Source organism: Gasterosteus aculeatus, chromosome 6 (assembly GCF_964276395.1).
Source record: "Gasterosteus aculeatus chromosome 6, fGasAcu3.hap1.1, whole genome shotgun sequence".
NCBI lineage: Eukaryota > Metazoa > Chordata > Actinopteri > Perciformes > Gasterosteidae > Gasterosteus > Gasterosteus aculeatus.
Window position 1 is genome coordinate 2828266 of NC_135693.1, and position 9268 is coordinate 2837533.

Here is a 9268-nt window from a genome sequence, read left to right on the forward strand (position 1 = left end):
TTTGTATCATCACTTTACTTATCTGTGCCTGCTTATCTAGAAGAAAGCCTATAATATGCTTATCCAAGGTAGTAAAGAAGAATTTACGCAGGACAATACATTGAAACATATATAGGAAACATGGTCAAATGTTAATCTTAACAGAGTTAACTCTACATAAGGATCTCAATCAGTGCTGAGACAGATTCCACCGGGTCCAAAATATAAACTAATAAATCATCAACATATAGCAATACTCTATGTGCAGTGCCCCATCTGTGAATCCCTTTAACGTTAAGACATGATATAAGAGCAATGGATAATGGTTTGATAGCTAAGACAAATAGTACTACTTAGCGTACTTCAGGGGAAGGCTTGGCGGGTACCTCAGTATGAATCGAAAGTGACTTTGATCTATTGGTGACGAAAGAGGCCCTGAGTGAGTTGAAGAGAAGTTTTACCCATGCCACAAATTTAGAACCAAAACCAAACGTTTCCAAAATCCTGAAGACATATGGCCATTCCAGCCTATGAAATGCCCTTTCTGCATCTAGGGAGAGAACCATCTCTGGGATCTCTCCAGACACTGGGGAATAGATAACGTTGAACAGACGGCTGATATTATTGCAATAATGGCAATTCCGTATGTATCCAGTTTGATCTTCAGAGGTTACTTGTGGATAACTGTTTCCAGACGCATAGCTAGTATCTTTGCCAGGATTTTCTAATCTGAATTAAGAAGAGATATTGGGCAGTAGGATGCACATTCCTTTGCATCTTTTCCAGGTTTTAGCAATACAGTAATGGATGCCTTTGTCAGGGTTCGTGGCAGAGCACCTCGGGTTAAAGAGTCGTTGAACATATCAAGCAAAAGTGGCAATAGTTTATCTGAAAATGCCTTGAAAAATTCAATGGGGAAACCTGGCTCAGCTGCTTTGCCTCTTTTGTATAGATTTAATTGATCCAAGTATCTCACTTGTGTTTAGTGGTTGGTCTAGATTCATTCTTGGGCATTATTAATATTTCTATATTTATCTATTATATATTCTCCAAATACATTATATTTTATATACATAAGTATAATTACCCACACCAAGCACATGTTAAAACGTATACCTAAACCTTGAATTTTTATTACACAGGGTGGTATAAGAAACACAACAGAGAAAAGTGTCTCCTACCGTAATAATAAATAAATAAAAAAAATATATAAAGTTACGATAAATAATAATAATAATAGAATAAGAGGTTCGCGTATTAGGAGGATAGCTATATGTATATAACATCACCTGTGTGTTCCTGTTTACGTGACAGTGTTCGTGACTTAGCTAACCGGTGATCCGTTGGTTGGAAACGGCTTTTGCTTCTTCCGAGGTGTCAAAGCAGACTGATTCTCTTTCAAAGGTGACGCGCAGGCGAAATGGGTGTAGCAGTCGGAAGCGAATCGTTTTTCTGAACAAGTAATGCCACTAAAGGCTGCTCTCTTTTTGGCCAGTGAAGTGCTCATCTTCTGGTATACTCTTAGAGTCATATTGTGGACCTTTGATTTGTGTTTCATGGCCTATCTTAGTGCTTAGCCTGGCAAAATGCTGCAATTTTGCTCTTTTGTCTGTTGTATTTTAAATAAATGAGACAGGTCAAATTAAATGAATGTCTTTGCTCTTATTCTCTGGTCTGTAATTAATTATGTACTGACTCTCGTCAAAGACACTGGCTCACATAAATATTATCAGTTTGGAGGAAGCAAATGTAATCAAGATAAATCCAGCTGTTTCATATGCAGCTGAACAATGTCAGGACAGGGATATGGTGGATCAAATTATACTATGCAACACAACAGCTTTATTAAAGCAGTTACTATTTCTTTGATGAATATATGTTTGGTGAACATTGGAAAACTCGCTAAACATGTGCATTACAAACAAAGCAAGGGAAGTTGCCATAGCTGCAGAGATGCAGACCTACTGTATCAATGTTAAAAATAGCATGGATAAGCATTTTTTTTTCTTCTGTATGTATGTTGAACTGCTTCGCCTCCATTATTTCAGCTACAGAAACGATTCAACTATTAAAATGTTCATGTTTCTACCTGTTATGTTTGAATTAATACAAATCAATATGCATAATATTTAAGCATTTTTTTCCAATGGAGTTTTTTTTCAAATCCGCTTAAAAGTCTTCAACTTTCAAATTCCTCAATTTTTCAGTTACAGCCACCATTTAACCTTTAAAATGTTGACAAAACATTAATATTAAATATTCATCTTTTTGACCTCATAGATAGACCATTTTCAATATCAATGATTATGTATCATGAGCTTTTGAGACTGTTTCTGAGATTTACATACGTGTGCATATGGTAGTGGAGAGCACGAAGTGCTCCCTGGGCAAAAATGTAAAAAGCCATGGGTTAAAAATGCAATGTAAGTCACTTTGGATAAAAGCGTCATCTAAATGAACTGTAATAATAATAATAATAATAATAATGTAATAACAAAGTTTAGCTCTGCATTCCGTTTTGGGTCTCGGAAAATGTGGGAACTTGATTGAGGTGTGGATTCTAGGTAAATCTCTGTTATTCTCTCTCCCCTTTAATCAGCTCGTTAACGTGTTATCACAGCTGCACCATCACTTAGTCTCTCACACAGTTGATTTGTATTAGCTGATTAGTAGAATCAGTCACATTTTACTGCTGTATAAACCTATTACTCCTGTATTAACATCTCTGCACTGGCTCTCTGTTAAATCAAGAATAGAATTTAAGGTACTTCTCCTCACCTACAAGGCACTTGCTGGTGAGGCACCGTCGTATCTTAAAGAGCTTGTAACACCTTATTGCCCTACAAGGCAGCTGCGCTCCATAGATGCTGGGTTACTTGTTGTTCCTATGGTTTTAAAAAAGTAGGCTGGGGGCCAGAGCCTTCAGTTATCAAGCTCCTCTTTTGTGGAACCAGCTTCCACTTTCAGTCCGGGGGACAGATTCGGTCAGCTCTTTTAAAGTAAAAGCTTAAAACTTTCCTCTTTGATTTTGCTTATAGTGAGGGCTGCCTCAGGTTAGGCTCAGGTTAGCCTTAGTTAAGCTGCTATAGGCTTAGACTGCCCGGAGACTTCTTAGGACACACCAAGCTCCTCTCTCACGCTCTCGTTCTACAATGATTCACGTTTTATTAATGCACATGACTAATTCAGCTTCTTTCGGGGAGTTTTTTTTTTGTGCTTTCTCCCCTAGCAGGCCTCCATATATCGTAGTTCCTTCTGGACCCTGGTCCTGACACCTGCTGTGACCCTGCTGACACCTGCTGCTGCCATCATCTCATCATCATCATTATCATTTGAAATATTAATCATACGAGTGAGGGGAAGGTGGAGTGTGAGTTTGGCCGGAGAGTCGGAGCAGCGGGGGCGGTATTGCACACGCTTTACCGCACCGTTGTGACGAAAAGAGAGCTGAGCCGGAAGGCAAAGCTCTCGATCTACCGGTCAATCTTCGTTCCTACCCTCACCTATGGTCATGAAGGATGGGTCATGACCGAAAGAACTAGGTCACGGGTACAAGCGGCCAAAATGGGTTTCCTCAGGAGAGTGGCTGGTGTCTCCCTTAGGGATAGGGTGAGAAGCTCAGCCATTCGCGAGGAGTAGAGCCGCTGCTCCTTTGCGTCGAAAGGAGCCAGTTGAGGTGGTTTGGGCATCTGGTGAGGATGCCCCCTGGGCGCCTCCCTAGGGAGGTGTTCCAGGCACGGCCAGCTGGGAAGAGGCCCCGGGGAAGACCCAGGACTAGGTGGAGAGATTATATCTCTGCACTGGCCTGGGAACGCCTTGGGATCCCCCAGTCAGAGCTGGTAGATGTGGCCCGGGAAAGGGAAGTTTGGGGTCCCCTGCTGGAGCTGTTGCCCCCGCGACCCGGCCCCCGGATAAGCGGTTGAAAATGGATGGATGGATGGATATTAATCATATTACTGTAATCATAAACCAACTTTACCCTCTCCTAAAGCCTTTGTGCTCTCCCTCCCCACAGGCTTCTGTGGATGGTGGTTCTATCTGATGGTGGTTGCCCCTGCAGTGGTCCTGCTGTGCGCCTGGCTTACTACTCACAATTACTTGAATCATTTCTGTCATAGGAATTGCATGTATTATACATTGTTCATTCTGTACACACGGCATCCATTGTAGACTGCCCATCCCGGGAGTGGGATCCCTCCTCTGACGTTCTCCCTCAGGTTTCTTCCCTTTTTCCCTCTTGGAAGGGTTTTTTCATTTTTGGGGGAGTTTTTCCTGTGTCGATGTGTGGGTTTCGAGACAGAGGATGTCGTATGTGTACAGACTGTAAAACCTCTGAGGCAAATTTGTAATTTGCGATTTTGGGCTATACAAAATAAAATGAATTGAAATAGAATTGAAAATGATGCGGCTATTCAGTCAACTCAAGGCTATATTAGAAATGTCAAAAAATACCACCTAACGTCTATTCCTAACGACTCGAGTAGAGTCGCAAGGTCAAGGAAAGAAGGTTAGGAGAATTCATGAGGAATTAGGAAAAAACAACCCAGGTGTTTAGGGAATCCGACTCCACTTTCGCTAAGCTATGTAGCTATAATTCAACCTTCATGTGTTGTTATGCTGTGTCATGTAGACAACATAAAACAACCAGGTTCAAAGTATTACTTTTTAACAAGACTGCAACATGAATGAGTTATGCTAACGGTTACTTACATGATCTATTTTCTTTTCTCGGTCATGATCGTTAATTCTTGTGGACGACTGAATGTTACGTCAGCATTTAAATATTGTTGTCGCAAGGAAGCTCCTCTCCTTAGCATTTGAGAATTTGAACAGCTCTTATTATGCCGTCAACTTACATTACTCAGTTAGGAACCTTCCTAAGCCCAATTGACAATTCAAATCCAGCCCGACATCTTGCAAACCCCTCGCTTGTCCCACCTCCCTCTCCCTCTCCATCCCCCTTGCTCGTCCCCCCTCCCTCTCTTTCCCCCTCCTCATAGACACTCACTCAATCACTCTCTCTGTCTATTTGTCTCTCTGTTTATCTTTCTCTCTCTTTTATTCCATTTCTTTCTCTCACTTACTTTCAGTCCCCCTCTCGTTCTCACTCACTCATTAACGCTCTCTCTCAGTTTCTCTCTCTCGGTTTCTTTCTCTCCCACAATCCTATAATTTCAAAATAAACCCCCTAGGGAGGAAATTCTCACTGTAATGCCTGGGATGAGGCCTATCAATTAATAACTTCATAGTTTGAAGGACAAACATTCTGTCTCCTAACCCCCTCTCTCGCTTACCAGATCCTATCATTTCAAAATAAAAGCCTCAAACATTATCTGTAATCATGAAGCTCAGAATAAAACTGTTTCGTTGAAATACTTATTGCTCTTTCAAATACAACTACAACTCATACTAATATTACTACTACTAGTAGCAGTACTATTAAAGCTGATAGTACTACTACTTTTACAAACACCACTACTACTAGTATTTCTACTGCTATTAACACTTAAATAACTCCTAATAGTAGTACTAAAAATACTACTAATACTAGAGGTAGTGACACTGCAACTGATATTACTACTCATACTAGTATAACAAAAAGTAACATTTGTTCTTCTGCTATGAAAACTATAACTACTTCAAATATTACTACAAATACTATTAGGACTAATATTATTAGCTGATATTACTCTGAGATCTGTTGATGAAGAGTGTGTTATAAATAACATGTATTATTATTGTTATCATATTAATTTTGCTACTACTAACACTACAACTACTAGTATTTCTACAACTAATATTACTACAAACACATAGCCATTTAAAAAAATAATAATTTCATCATTTCTCATTTATGTATTTTTAGCTATTTTTAAAAGGAATTAAGCTTTTCTCATTTCTATAATTTCAGTAATTATTTGAAATTTATTTAGTCTTTTCTCATTTCTATATTTTCAGCATTATTTTTGAATTCTTTTATGCTTTTAACATTCCAGGGCATTTTCTAGTTGCAGATGAAATGTTGTCATATGAATTACAAATCCTACAGCCAAACAGAGGTCTGACGCATATAGATTCTACATGCTATAAACAGAGAAGGACTTTGATGCTGATTGTTGTTTGCTTCTGATTCTGCTTCAGTTCTGATTCCAAATAGATAAATACTAGTAGAACTTTAGCAATTTTCCAAATGTATGCCTTCATTTCATTTTATTTTTGAAACATATAACAAAACGTGCCCTGAAAGCGATGAGTGTTAAATTAAGAGTAAAAATTCCTCTGCATATACTCGAACATCAGCATGCGAACACAAATGCAAAGTAGAAATGTTCCTTATAGACCAGTTATAATATAACTCGACCTAAAATATAATTGCAGAAAAGATTGTTTATCGCACCCCTCAATATCCTCTTTGCTATACCAAAGTGTTCCTCTAACCTTTGAATTTCAAAATGGCCACCATTCACCCAATGAGAGCATTTTTTCTTTTTCAATTTTTCCACTCAATAAGCACAATGCTGCCTAAAAACACTCATTGTACAGCACAAGATTATTGTTGGCCACTCATAACGTAGTATGAAGTACATGCTAAAATGTTCTTGTCATTCCTCAAGCAATTGGTCTCATGCAGCAACATTCTCGTGACTCCAGATGCACCTCACGTTCTTAACCATCCAGCTCTGCTCATTTGTTTGCTGAATAATGATCAACCTTGATCATACATTGGAGGCATGTGGCCGATTGTTTATTATTAGCATAGGTAATGCTTGGTAAACATAATACAAGGGCAGGTTCTATCAGGTGAAATACTCTGTCACATGCCAAAGATATCTCCCACTAAAAAGGCCTGAAAAAAGAAGAAGAAGCCCCTTAAACAGTGGTGAAATCAAGGTTCTGTTGAATATTCTTTTTGAATATTCTGTTGAATATAATCAGTTCTGATGGCACAGAAAGATCCAACAGCATCAAAGAACAGTACGCAAACCATGCTATGCTATATCATGCATTGGTTTTATAGTCTTTATTAAGATATAGTATAGCAATTATTTAGTAATACAATCATTATAATAACCCTCAACATATAATAATAATCTTCATCCCATGTGATGAAGGTGCCGGAGAGGCTGGTCTTGGCCCGCCTCAGGCAGGTGAAATCTTCACTTGACCCGCTGCAGTTTGCATACTAGCCTCGTGTGGGGGTGGATGATGCCATCATCTACCTGCTGCAACGAGCTCAGTCGCACCTGGATGGAAAGGGTGGCTCTGTGAGAATAACTTTCTTTGATTTCTCCAGTGCCTTCAACACAATCCAACCACTGCTACTGAGTGAGAAGCTGCGGGTGGTGGGGGTGGACTCGTCCACCGTCTCCTAGATCACTGACTACCTGACAGGCAGGCCACAGTTTGTCCGACTGGGCAGCGTGCTGTCTGATACGTTGGTCAGTGGTACTGGAGCTCCACAGGGAACTGTTCTGTCTCTTGATAGGTCATAGCGAGGATAAGACAACAACCAATAGTACAGCGTGAAAGACAAAATACAAAAATATATGTGGTGAAAGGAATAGACACACAAGACATAGCTGCAGAGTAGCACCTTAATGTTGCTCAATGAGTACAGTGCTGAGCAGCTTTTTAACTGATTAACTGAAAATTTGAAACTATTTTTAAGTGCTGATAGAGCTCCAGCTCCTCACCATGTCAGGCAGGGTGTTCCACTGATTTCAGGAATGATCAGGAATCAGGAAACATTTATTACCAAAATATGTCAAACATACAAGGAATTTGTCTTGGCGGTTGGTGCGTGACAGTAGACAGTGTAACAATAGACAACAAGACAGCAGTGCACAAGTAATAAAATAAAGTAAATGAAATGCTAATGCAATGGGTTAGTAGAATAAGGCTATGGGTTAGTATAAAACAAGGGAATAAAGTTAAAGTTAAGAATTTAAAATATTAAAGTAAAAAAATATTAAGCATTATAAGTGCACTAGCGAACAAGTGACAAAGTGACGAGTGACGACAAAGTGAAAAATTACATTTAAAGTGACATGTGCAGTATGAAGGGGAGTGACCGGTGGAATGTTATAGTCAGTCAGTGGGGGAACGGGCTCTGTTGATGAGCCTGACTGCCGACAGGAAGAAACTGTTCGTGTGTCGGGAGGTCTTAGTCCTGATGGACCTCAGCCTCCTGCCAGATGGAAGGGGCACAAACAGGTTTTGTCCGGGGTGGGAGGGGTCGGCTACGATCTTTTTAGCTCGCTTCAGAGACCTGGAAGCGAACAAGTCCTGCAGGGACGGCAGATTGCAGCCGATCACCCTCTCTGCAGAGCGGATGACACGCTGCAGCCTGCCCTTGTCCTTGGCTGTGGCTGCAGCGTACCAGACGGTGATGGAGGAGCAGAGTATGGACTCGATGATGGTCGTGTAGAAGTGGACCATCATCGTCTTTGGCAGGTTGAATTTCTTCAGCTGCCTCAGGAAGAACAACCTCTGCTGTATGGCGTTATATTTGTGCCACAATCCTGAGCACATAATTTTAAGTTTTGAGCACAGAGAACTATATTTTAGCAAAGAAAAACGTATTCCGTTTACTCAGGTGCCCTCTCCACAAACTCGTTTTCTGCGCGCAGGCAGCCGTTGCTGCGCTCTCTCCACCTCTTCACTCTGCGCTCGCTCGACTTTTCACTCACGCGCTCGCTCGACTTGCAGCAGCGTTACATTTGTGCCACAAAACCAACCAACCAACCAACAAACCAGAGAATTAAAGGTCAATTGTGATTGGCTGTTGGTCTCCAATCACAACGCTTCCTAAAGAAGACGAAAAAAAGTGATATTAGAAGTCCGGCTAGCCACCATCAGACATGACCGAAGCAAATGATGAGAACAGCAAGTGTTTTAATCCAGGCCATTAGCGTTTAGCACAAATGCTGCAAACTTCAACAACTCTCTGAGCTTCCGTGATGCTGTAGGTAGTTCTACTAGCGTTGTGATTGGAGACCAACAGCCAATCACAATGGACCTTCTTTAATTCTCTGATTGGTTGGTTTTGTGGCACGAATGTAACGCTGCTGCAAGTCGAGCGAGCGCGTGAGTGAAACGTCGAGTGAGCGCGTGAGTGAAACGTCGAGCGAGCGCAGCAACGGCTGCCTGCACGCAGAAAACGAGTTTGTGGAGAGGGCACCTGAGTAAACTGCGCGCACGGAATGTTTTTCTTTGCTAAAATATAGTTCTCTGTGCTCAAAACTTACGATTACGCGCTCAGGATTGTGGCACAAATATAACGCCATAC